This window comes from Echinops telfairi, unplaced genomic scaffold (genome assembly GCF_000313985.2).
Source record: "Echinops telfairi isolate 266 unplaced genomic scaffold, ASM31398v2 ScPeMD7_7466;HRSCAF=8504, whole genome shotgun sequence".
Classification (NCBI taxonomy): Eukaryota; Metazoa; Chordata; class Mammalia; order Afrosoricida; family Tenrecidae; genus Echinops; species Echinops telfairi.
Genome location: NW_022111366.1, coordinates 4,611,280 through 4,623,479, shown reverse-complemented (window position 1 = coordinate 4,623,479; position 12,200 = coordinate 4,611,280).

Sequence of the window (12,200 nt, the reverse complement as noted above, 5' to 3'; positions counted from 1 at the left end):
TGGCCGCTTGATTACCTTCAAGCCTTTAAGACCCCAGATGCTATATCTTTTGATAGCCGGGCACCATCAGCTTTCTTCACCACATTTGCCTAAGCGAAAGTCTTTGTGGAACCAGATCTTTAGGTCTTTATCCTGCAGAGTGGCTGGTGAGGTTGAAACATTCATTTCTCAGTTAGCAGCCAAGCAATTACCTTTTGCACGAAGCTCAAGGTGTTTGTGCTACTTAGGTCCCTGGGATATCCTAACCTAAGTATTCCAGTTCTAGCCTTCCCCTGCTGTCATAGCTGAGCCCTGAAGAGACCAGTCCACAGAGAAGAACCTCATGCTTCGCAAAGCCTTTACTACAGTGATGCATTCAGGGGCTTCACTCATCCTGCAGGGGTAAGACCAAGTCTACGGCACCCAGGTTCCCTGATGCTCCCCTCCTGCTGAGTGCTGTGGACATCATCCTCACTCTTCTGGGGTTACAGTAAGGGTTGGAAAGTGCAAAAGTGTACAAGTGGCAGCTAGCCCGCCACATCCTGGTGGCTCTTCCCCTTTCTTTCATTCATTGGGCCATTTTTGTTGTATGTCCACTATGTGCCAACTGCTATTTTCAGTGTTGGGGACACAGTAATGGACAAAGCAAGGTTCTCTGCCATGGAGGAGTTTCTATGCTGGCAGTGGGAGTTGATCATTTAAGACAAAACAAATAAAAGAGATAAGTTCCGTTTCTAATAAATCTAAGGAAGACAAAGTGATGTGGTAGAGACTGGTGTACGTGGCTGGTCAGGGATGGCCTTTCTGGAAAGATGGCATTTCCACTGAGTTCTGCAGGGTGAGGAGGGGCCAGCTGCACAGGAGCCTGGACCAGAGCATCTGAGGCATGGAGACTGTCAGGTGCCAGCACCTGCAGTGGGATGGGCCTTAGAATGTCCCAGAAACTGTGAAAAGGTCAGTATGGCTGGGGTGGAGTAAGTGAGTGTGAGAGTGTCGGGTGAGTTTGGAGACAAAAGCAGGCACCAGGGGACAGGAGTCTTGAGATATGATGAGGGCTTCAGTTGGGAAGGGAAGGGAAGGTTGGCTCTATGATGTCCCCACAAAGAGGATCCAAGGAGCCAGGGGAGCAGTAACTGAGTAGTTAGTTAGTGGCAGAGGGTGTGTTCTTGTGGGTGCATATAACTATTGTGTGTGTGTATGAAGCACTTACAGCTATATCCTTGAAATGCATAAATTAATGACTGCCAGAACTGCTGAGAGAAATGAATAAATCAATAGTCATAACTGGAAACTTTTACACAGGGATCCCAGGAACTGATTGAACAAGCAGAGAGTAATTATAAAACAGGCAGAAATGTACCAGAACCAAGCCCACTGTCATTGAGTTAATTCCAACTCCTAAATTTTATATATATATATATATATATATATAATTGAAACCTTTACAGGAGCAAATAGTCTCATCTTTCTCCTCAGGAGTGGCTGGTGGATTTGAACCACTAACATTGTGCTTACCAGTCCAAAGCTTTCCTGACAGCACCACCAAGGCTCCTTATGCAGAGATATAGTCAATCTGAAACTACAACAAATAAAGATACATCTCTCAATATGCATTTCTGTTTATAATATATTATTTTTGAGTCTGTGTGGAAATAATACTCAACTCCTTAAGGATGCCTTAATAAAGCAGAAGAATTGATCACATTCAGACTAGGTTCTTAACATAATGAAAGAAAATTAGGAATCAATAACAAAAGGATTACATTTTTTAAAAACCCACGTCTGAAGCTAACTAGTGTAAGTTGCGTTAAAAAGCAAATTTCAAGAGAAATGACAAAATGATGATTGGGGATAAATGACAATAGAACACTACTGTACTTAAAGGAAAATAGTAGTTTAAAAATTCACTTATCAGAAGATTGGAAAACTTAAAAGCAAATGAATTAAGCCATTAGCCCCAAAGTGAGAGAAGGAAACCAAGCAAACCTCAAGGAAATAAGATAGTCAGAAATAATAAAGACCAGGCAGAGGGAAAAGCTGGACATCAAATAAGGACGACTGAATTGCACTTGAATTGGAAGTTACATGGACTGCTAAAAGGACAAAAATGATCCATCTTGGAAGAAGTATGGCTAGCATGCTTCTGAGAGGCAAGGATGGCAAGACTTCATCTTACATACTTGGGACATATTGTCAGGAGAGGCCCATCCCTGGAGAAGGACATCATGCTTGGTCAAGGGGAGGGGCAGCGGAAAAGAGGAAGGCTTTCAAGGAGATGGCTTGACACAGTGGTTGCAACAGTGGTTCCAGCATAGGGACAATGGTGAGGATGGTGCAGGACCACGCAGTGTTCTCTTCTGTTGGGCACAAGGTCACTATGGGTCAGAACCAGCTCGATGACTCACAACGACAACAACAACAGCAACAACAACAAAATAAAAACCATAACAACAGAGGACAATGACCTAGCCAGGGAGGACAGCAACAACAGAAAGGAGGCTTAATAAAACTAAAACGTGGCTCTTTGGAAAGATTAATAAGCTAGATAGATCTCTCTCAAGACCAGAGGTCCCTGGATGTCGCAAATGGTTAGTCTGCTTGGCTGCTAATTGAAAGGTTAGAATTTTGGCTCTGCCGCTGAACAAAGGCCTGGCCATTTACTTCTGAAAACTCTGCCAAGAAAGCCCAATGGAGAACAGTTCTACTCTGATGCATGCAGGGCCACCGTAGTTGGCATTGATTTGCCTTTCAAGGGGGAGGCCTGGCTTCAATGCCCAGCCAGTCTTACCTCAAGCACAGCTTCCACCTGCCCTGTGGGGGTCTGTGTATTCTTATGATGGTGGACAAGTTTCCAGTAGAACTTCCAGACCAAGATGGACGAGGAAGAAAGGTCTACAAATCTGCCTCCAACGTCAATGGAAATCTCTCAGTGGTTTGATTTGCAGCCACTTGAGGGGCGGTCACAGGCCAGGCAGTGCTTAGTTCCGCTCTTCATCAGGTTCCCAGGAGCTGGGAACCAACTCGACAGCAACAATGAAGTGCCCCTGAGGGGACTTAAATAAACCTTTTGGTTAGCAACCAAGCACATTTTAGTTAGTTGCCACTCCTGTTGGTTCGGTGTGCTATTTCGATATTGTGCGCCCTATGGAGCTGAGATGATCAGGTTCAGGCTCCCAGCTCTGTCTATCTCTTCTGGCCTTCATTCCTTCATTTGCAAAGAAAAGAAAGGAACTTGAAGGTGGTTTGGATCAACCTCTTCCTGCTTGCTCGGCCTTTTCCCCCAGCATCTTCCTAACCAAATTGCTGAGCCAGTCTGAGGGCCAGAAAGGACAGCATGTAGGTTTATGTTCATTTTTGTATTACATGTCCTACACCTGCATCTGAGGAGCCCTAGTGGCACAGTGGTTACATGCTCAGGGGCTAATTGAAAAGTTCATGATCCCAGTTATCAGGCATCAAAGAACAAAAAATCATATCATTGTGTACTCACCTCCCCGATACGATCGCTGAAGACAAAGTGGTGCATAAGCAAATGTGGTGAAGAATGCAGATGGTGCCGGCTCTCAAATGATATAGTATCTGAGGTGTTAAAAACTTGAAGGTAAACAAGTGGCCACTTAGCTCAGAAGCAACAAAGCCCACATGGAAGAAGCACACCAGCCTGTGTGATCACGAGGTGTCGATGGGATTAGGTATCAGGCATCAAAGAATAAAAAATCATATCATTGTGAACGAGGGGGAGTGTGGAGTGGGGACCCAAAGCCCATCTGTAGGCAACTGGACATATCCTTATGGAAGGGTTGCAGGGAGGAGACAGCAGTCAGGATGCAGGGTAGCAATGATGAAACATAAAACTTCCCTCTAGTTCCTAAATGCTTCAACCACCCACCCCCTCCCGCCCCCTCCCCCTCACTATCATGATCCCAACTCTACCTTACAAATCTGGCTAGAGCAAAGGATGTACACTGGTACAGATAGGAACTGGAAACACAGGGAATCCAGGGCAGATGATCCTTTCAGGACCAGTGGTGAGAGTGGCAATACCCGGAGGGTGGAGGGAAGGTGGGGTAGAAAGGGGGAACCAATTACAAGGATCTACATACAACCTCCTCCCTGGGGGACGGACAACAGAAAAGTGGGTGAACGGACACATCAAACAGTGTAAGATATGACAAAATAAAAATTTATAAATTATTAAGGGTTCATGAGGGAGAGGGGCGTGGGGAGAGAGGGGGAAAATGAGGAGCTGATGCCAAGGGCTTAAGTGGAGAGAAAATATTTTGAGAATGATGAGGGCAGCGAATGTACATATGTGCTTTACACAATTGATATGATTGTGATAAGAGTTGTATGAGCCCTCAATAAAATGATTTTAAAAAATAAAAAGTCGTGATCCCAACTGATTCCAGCTGCTCCGTGGAAATAAAAATGAAGCAGTCTGTTCCCATCAAGATTTACAGTGATGGAAACCCCATGAAGTAGTTCTACTCTGTCCTATAGGATCACGGTAAGTCCGAATCAACTTGATGACAACCGATTTCCTTTGATTCGACACCTGTAAGCGGTGTGGTCAGCAGATCTTCCAGCCAAAGACTCTGGTGTAAGCCACGGACCACTCTAGCACTCTGCTTCAGCCCCTTTGAAGCGAGAAGACTCCAAACTGGTGTCTGTGGAGCGAGGCCTGTGTACTGAAATCTGGGCGACCCGAGTCCCAGTCTCCTGATCCGTAAACGTAGGGGTCATGATAGCTGCCCTAGGATTGTTCGGATGTACCTGGTGAGGTACCCACTACCCAGAAGAGGAGCCATAGAGGCGCTACTAACTCCATTTATCCCAGGGTCTCCTGATAGGGTCTGAGCACCAGGCCCTTCCCGTGGAAGAATGCCCTGGTGCGGGCCACTGTGGGAACAAGTACTCTGAGGACGGTCTCCAGACCTCAGCTGTGCAGGAGAGACATCAAGCCCACCCAGGCTTTGGCTTCCTTCCCCTGTCCCATTCGGATTTTGGCCCAAGTCTATCGGAATAACTGTGTCTTTGAACTACAAAATTCCTTATTTCTTTGTTCATATAAAATGATTAAACTCTGCTTTGAGACCAATAAAAAGAGTTCAAATATTCTGCAGAGGGTGGCAGAGGGTGGGGGTGCCTGACATTCGACAAAATCATACATATGACACTTAAGGAGGCAATTTTATTTGGGCCTACATTGGCCTGAAATTAATAAACTAGCTACGATAACCTTTATTTTAAAGCCTAATAAACATTTTGCTTGACTCTTTAGAATGTTAAAGGATGTTTGGACAAGATATGAATGGTTTCTCTATAAAAAGTTATCCGGGGGTATTTGAACTGTAACATTGTTTTTCATTTGATAAAAAAATGTCCAACTATAAATAAAGACATTAAAAATCATTCCATAAGCCTAATAGTAGTGTTAGTTCATAGTGGTTGCCTTTCAGGAGTGGGGCTGCACAAAGGAGAAGAAACGTGTCTACATTCACTATCTGTTGTTCTTTGTTTAAACTACCGATCCTCACATGTTCCAATCGCTGGGTGGTGCAGTGACGGTGGTCCACTGCTAACTGAAAGTGGTGCCCATGCACAGGAGCCTCAGAAGAAAGGCCTGGAAATCTACTTCTGAAGAACGAGCCTTTGAAAGCCCTGTGGTTCAGGTCCGCACTGATAACACGTGTAGTTGCTGTATACTGCAGACCGCTTGAAAGTAGCTGTCTATTTGTAGTTTTGGTTTTTTACACTTATCAGTGTATTACTTTTCTTTTTTTAAAACATAGTGTCAACAGTGGCTGAGAATTTTTATTATCTCTTGTGTTTTAGATTTTAAACTATTCTTAATAGTTTATTAAGGTATGAGGCAATAAGGTATATGTGTTTGACGAGTTTTAACATATCACACACCCATGAAAGCAGCGCCACAATCAAGCAAATGAATATATCTATCCCTCAATAGCTGCCTGTGCCCACTCTAGTCTCTTCCTCATCCCCAAATGATCCTCCCCATCCTCAAATAACCACTAATCGGCTCCTGCCACTGAATAATTTCTGAATTTGCTAGACTTTTAGATGAATAGAATCATGGAATCCTCATGTGTATTTTTCTATCTGACTTCTGTCACTCAACTTATTTCCCTAATCAGATCATCGGTTCCTTTGAAGACTTTATCAGTGGCTCACCTGCCATACCTTGAAGACGTAGATAGGGAATATTTGCTTCAAAAACACAGATCTAGCTATTCTTCTGGAGAGGAGCTCTACTTAGCATCTCAAAATCAATTGTATCCCAACCTTGGATGCAGTGTAGTTCCATTAGGATCACTTTAAGGCAAAATGCTCAAGTTTGTTACACAGCTAATATGCTCCTATAAATGCAACCGGGGACGCATAGGATAGCCCTCTCTCGTTTACTTAAACACGAGGTTTTCAAGCTCACAGGTATCTTTGGCTTTACATCCATCACTATGTTCTTTGACAGTTTCCAGTGGGTCAACTCCCACTCATGGCACACTCAAGTACGTCAGAGTAGAACTTCTAATGCGTGTTCAGTAGCCGGTTCTTCAGAGATTGGTTGGTCTCCAGCCTTTCTGTTAGCAGCTGAGGTTACTAGCCCTTAGCACCACCCAGGGACTCTCCTGTGGCCTCAGTGAGACCTCTTATATGTAAAATGCTATTAACTATATCATTTTATTGATCCTGATCCTTCCCTCAAAGAGATTACACACTACTCTCAAATGGTGACGTCAGGCGGTTCCTTTCTTCAACATAGAACCTATACTATCTACACTCACACTAGTGAGTATGCAGGGTGCCTCTCCCTTGATCCAATCTGTGTGTTTATTGGAAATGAAGTTGGACATTAAATCTTGTCTTAAATAAATTATCGCTTCATGCAGCATGCTCAGAGTTCTCTTTCTTGCACCTCTGCTTTATTTTGACTTGGCGGGTGTTCTTAGGTCTGGGGTTGCATGCTGTGTGCCAGCCACAACCTCTCTTTCTAGTAGCTTTGATCTGTGAACAGGCCAGAGATTCTTTGGGGAGAAAAGTGGTCACTCTCTGCCAAGTCGGGTCGGTATAAAAGAGGCCCCGAAGCCCCTTTGGCGCACTTTGGCGCAGTCCTTTACTCTTCGAAGTGTCCCCTGTGTCTAGGTTCCGATATCCGACTCTCAGATTCTCAGGCTATTTCTGGAGTTCCCCAGCGACCAAAGCCGGATGGTGAGAAAAGGTAGAGAGAAAGTCCTCTGCCCAGCATCAGCCCCCGGGGCCTGGGTTACTCTGAACATTCTCTTCTCCAACAGGTGTGTATTAAGGGTCTGGGAGGAGGGTGCCTAAATGGCTAAATGCTTAGCAAGTAGCTGAAAGGTTTGCATTCTGCTTCCTAAAGGCCAAGGTCTTGAAAACCCTGTGGCGTGAAGGAGTTGCCATGGATTCACAGCGGATTTGACAGCAACTGATTGCACTTCCGGTTTTGTATTTGTCTTTAGGAAACCATATAGCTGACCTTCTTTTCTGATCAGTTCCCAAGACGCGGACTCTGCTGGTGAAAGTCTAGTTCAGGCTAGACACACACAAAATGCACACATCATTAGAATTCAATGTGCCCTGACCAATAATGGAGGTAAACATAAGAAGCTCGTCTTAGTCAATCTGTGTGGTTTCCAACTGCGCGTGCAATATCGCTTTCTCTGGGCCTAGCCACTCAGAGCTGGGTCAAATCTCATAACTGAAAAGGAACAGTCTTCCAGGTGCCCATCTGCAGAAAACTTCAGATGCTAGCTAAAAGCTTAGGAGTCCCCACACCACCCTCACTGAGGACCCCGTGTTTCCATTACTTCCTAGGCTTGCTAATTTGCTAGAACTCCGAGAGCTCATGAAAAGCACTAGGCTTCCATTGCAGTTGTATTATCCAGGATGTACATTAGGAGCAGAATAAGGAAGAGATATACAGAGTGAGACCTGGGATGGTCCATGTCAGGAATTGAATTGTATCCCCCTCCCACCTGAAAAAAAAAGTGTTAACTTCGCTGGGGCATGATTATAATAGTTTGTGGTTGTTCTCCATTTTGTGATCTGATATAATGAGTCTCCATTTGTGCTATGTTGTACATCTTAACTTGTATGGGTAAGGGAATGTGGGATGGCTCCTGAGTCACGGCCTTACACAAGGGTATGACTCAATTCATACCCTTTCTCAAGTCCCATCCTTACTCAAGGCTCTACGCTTATTTGAGTTATAGCCTTTCTCTTATAAGAGCTAAAAGGAGGGCGAAGTGAGCAGAGTGGAAAAGGTTCCCCACTCCTACTGTGAAAGAAAAGTCAGGAACGGAGTGACTTCTTTGGACCCGGGGTCCCTGCACTGAAAACTGCCGCTCTCCAGGGAAAGGCTGACACGCGGAGCTCTCCGAGTTATGCCGGCCCTGCGCATGTTGAAAGGGGACAAAGACCTCACCTGGAGCCAGTGCCCTGAATTCAAACTTCTAGCCTCCTAAACTATGAGAAAATAAACTCTTGATTGATTTAGCGCCGTTTGCTTGTGATATTTCTACCATAGTAGCACTAGATAACCCAGATAATCCCCTACATAGAACGTTCATGTGACACGCTTGTAAATTGCTTAAATGCAGTATTTCTTCGATTCTATGGATACTCACTACAAAATTGTTTTGTAGAATCGTTCTACATTGAAATCCATTGTTATTTACATTGTTGGAACTAAACAGAAGCCATTTTATTCTCCTTCCTTGATTGCCATTTCTTTCTCAAAAAGAGTTATCTATTTAAGTTCACAAATACTAATTAATTACAATATTGTAGCTAAAGCACCAAATAATTTGACACAATTAGCGACTATAAAAACGCTGACAGCAACAAAAACAACAATGTGAGCTTACAGCATGGCAGATGGACCCATGGGCTTCAAGCATCCTTGTCATTGGGTAACGTGACAGCTCTGACAAAGGGCATTCGCAGCCAACTCACAGCCGTCAGGTGGACACCAGCTCATAAATGGCCCAAAAGGCAGAGTAGACCCGCTCCTGTCGGTTTCTGCTACTGTCAATATTGACAGGAGTAGAAAGCCTCCTCTTTCTCCCGAGGAGCAGCTGGTGAGTTAGAATTACTTCCGTTGCCGTTCGCAGCCTAACTCATGACTCACTACTCCAAAGTGCATTAGGAGGTTAAAAGTAAATTAGCTTAGAGTTTTAGTCTTGTAGGAATAGGTAAGCTGAGTTTATAAGATAAAAATTGTTATAACGAACTACAAATATATTCGTATAAAATAATACATGTGTGCTTAAATATTGCCCAAAGGTTTTATAGGCAGGGATTTGGGGGTCACCCATTCTAACGGCATCACCTGATAAGCTCTGCAGCCTCCACGTCCCCCTAGAGATGTCCTTAGTTGAAATCAATTTCTATACAGTGGAAACAACCTATATAAATGAAAAAACATTCTAACAATATGGAGTTTTATGGAATATTATTGTCCATCATCTGATTTACATACATACCTGCAACTGTGTAAAAACGTTCTAACAATATGGAGTTTTACAGAACATTATTGTCTATCATCTGATTTACGTACATACCTGCAACTGTTCCATAGTTTTTCTACTTTGTTTTGGATGTCAAATGTTCCTTACAGAAATTGATATCTTTATGAGATTGAGGTCTTTGTGCTATAGCTATCCACTCATTTGCATCATCCTTATAATCTTTCAATAAAATTTTATTGAAATTTATTTATTTATTTATGTAGGTTTTTCCTACAAAGATCTTACACCTTTTGGTGTACCTTCTGCTATTTGGGGGTGGGGGGGAGGCTACCATAGAAACGAACTTAAAAAATATGTTATTTCTATTTAGATTAGGTAGAAAAATGAAACATACTTTTAATATTAATCATGTATCCAGTCAGCTGGCTAAAATTTCTTATTAATTCCAGTCATTGGTAGGTTATTTTCTGTTATCCATGCAGACAATCATGTACCTGAAACTGCCCATTTTTTGGCTTCTTTTAAAGTTGGTATCACTCATTTTGCATTCCTTGTCTCATTGATTGATGTTGTTATTGGGGCCACTGATAAGTTCCAAATCACAGTCACTCCGTGAAACAGAACCAAGTGTGGCTCGGTCCTGTGCCCTCCTCACAATGAAAGTGAGGTTTGAACCCAGTGTGCAGCCAGTGGTCGATCCATCTCATTGAGGCTCTTTTTCATCGGCTCTGCTTTATCGAGCTTGGTATTCTTCTCTAAAGGTACTGAGGATGTACCCAAAGTAAGTAAGGCAAAATCTTGCCATCCTTACTTCTAAGGAGAATTCAATCTGTACTTCTTTCAAGACAGATTTGCTGGTCCATCTGGTGGTCCATGCTACAGTCAATATTTGTTATCAACATCACAATTCAAAGGTGCCGATTTTGTGGTCTTCTTACTTGTCCAGCTTTCACATGTATATGAGGCTATTGGAAATGCCATGGCTTGAGTCAGGCACACCTTAATCATTTAAGTGACAGCTTTGCTTTTTAAGACTTAAAATGAAAACAGTTTTAATGGCATATGATACACATATCATACAATTCAATAGTTAAATCACCTTAAGAAGAGTTGTATAATAGTCATCAAAATCAACTTTAGAATATCTTCTTCCTTGTACTCATTGTTATTAGCTCCCCATTTCCCTCCAACCTCTCCTTCAATACCCCCAAGAAACCATTAATCCAATTACTGTTTCTATAGATTATCCTAGATAATCTATCCTGGAATTCCTATACAGAAAAAACATATAAGACAAAAACAACAAAACTAACAACAATAAGAAAGTAAAGCAGAGGAAAACTTTAATAGAAAAGAAATACTAAAATATTAAAAAACAAAAAAAGGCTTAAATGGGTCAAAAGGAAGATTAAATGATAAGATGTTAAATTTATACCTAATTTCATCTGCAATAATTGAATTTCTAATGGACTCTGTATGATAACAAAGCTATCCCAGGCTTATGGTCAGAGGAAATTCACCAGAGACTCAATCCACATGTATTTTTCCTTTTTTTAAATTTAACTGAAACAATTTTAAAAAGAGTCAAAAGGGAGATCTAATGATAAGGCATCACAGTTTAACCTAACTACATCTGCCCTAGTGGACTTTACCCATGCTCTCTGTCTGATAACAAGGCTCTTCACATCCCTTGACTATGGTCAAAGGACTATCACCAACCCCATTGTTTGTGTAAAAAGTGTCCAGTCACTTAAGAGTTTAATCTATACAAGTCAACAATTCATGTATTGTGGTATGTAGCTGGCCTACACTTGTACTTGAATTTCCTTTTCTCAACAATGTTCTAAATTCCATATCATTGATTAATTTAATGAATGACACTATCAATCAAATTAACTTATTCCCCTGGGGGATTATTGAAAATATTCTCTAACATAAAATAATAATTATGTCTCTAAAATGAACCAGAGGCATATATAAACCATAAATATATGAATGGATTGGGGGTTCACACTTAATTCTAGCCCCAATCTAAGAACATTTAGTTCTTATGACATGGTCTTGCTTGATGCTTATGTCATGAAGATAGGAGTTCTATAGGAAAGTGTGATGAAGTTCACATCAACTAAATCCACATGGAAGAAGCACCCTAGCCTGTGTAATCCGAGGATTATAGATAATACAATCAAAATCAGAAAGGGAGAATGATATCAGAGCTTAAATTATGGACACTTGGTTTTCAGAGAGCTATGAATTACAGTAAAAGCCCAAAGTTCATTTGCAGTGTCCCCACATGGAATAAGTCTCCATTTGAAAAGTTTTTAAGAGGTCTTTTATATAGTGATGATGCATTGGGCTGCTAGGTGAAAGTTCAACAGTTCTAAAACACCAGCCATTCCATGGGAGAAAAGTGAGGCATTCTACTCCCATAAAGAATTGGGTTATTAGAAAATCACAGGGGAAGCTCTGGTCTGTCCAATCGGGTCCATAGAAGTCAGACTTGACTCCAGGCAAGTGAGTTTCTTCTTTTTTTATTTTCCAATTAAATATTGCATTTGATTTCTTGACTGCTGCTTCCATGGACATTGATCATTGATCTAAATAAACTTAAATCATAATGTATTTTCTTTTTTTTAATCATTTTATTAGGGGCTCATACAACTCTTATCACAATCCATACATACATCAATTGTGTAAAGCACATTTGTACATTCA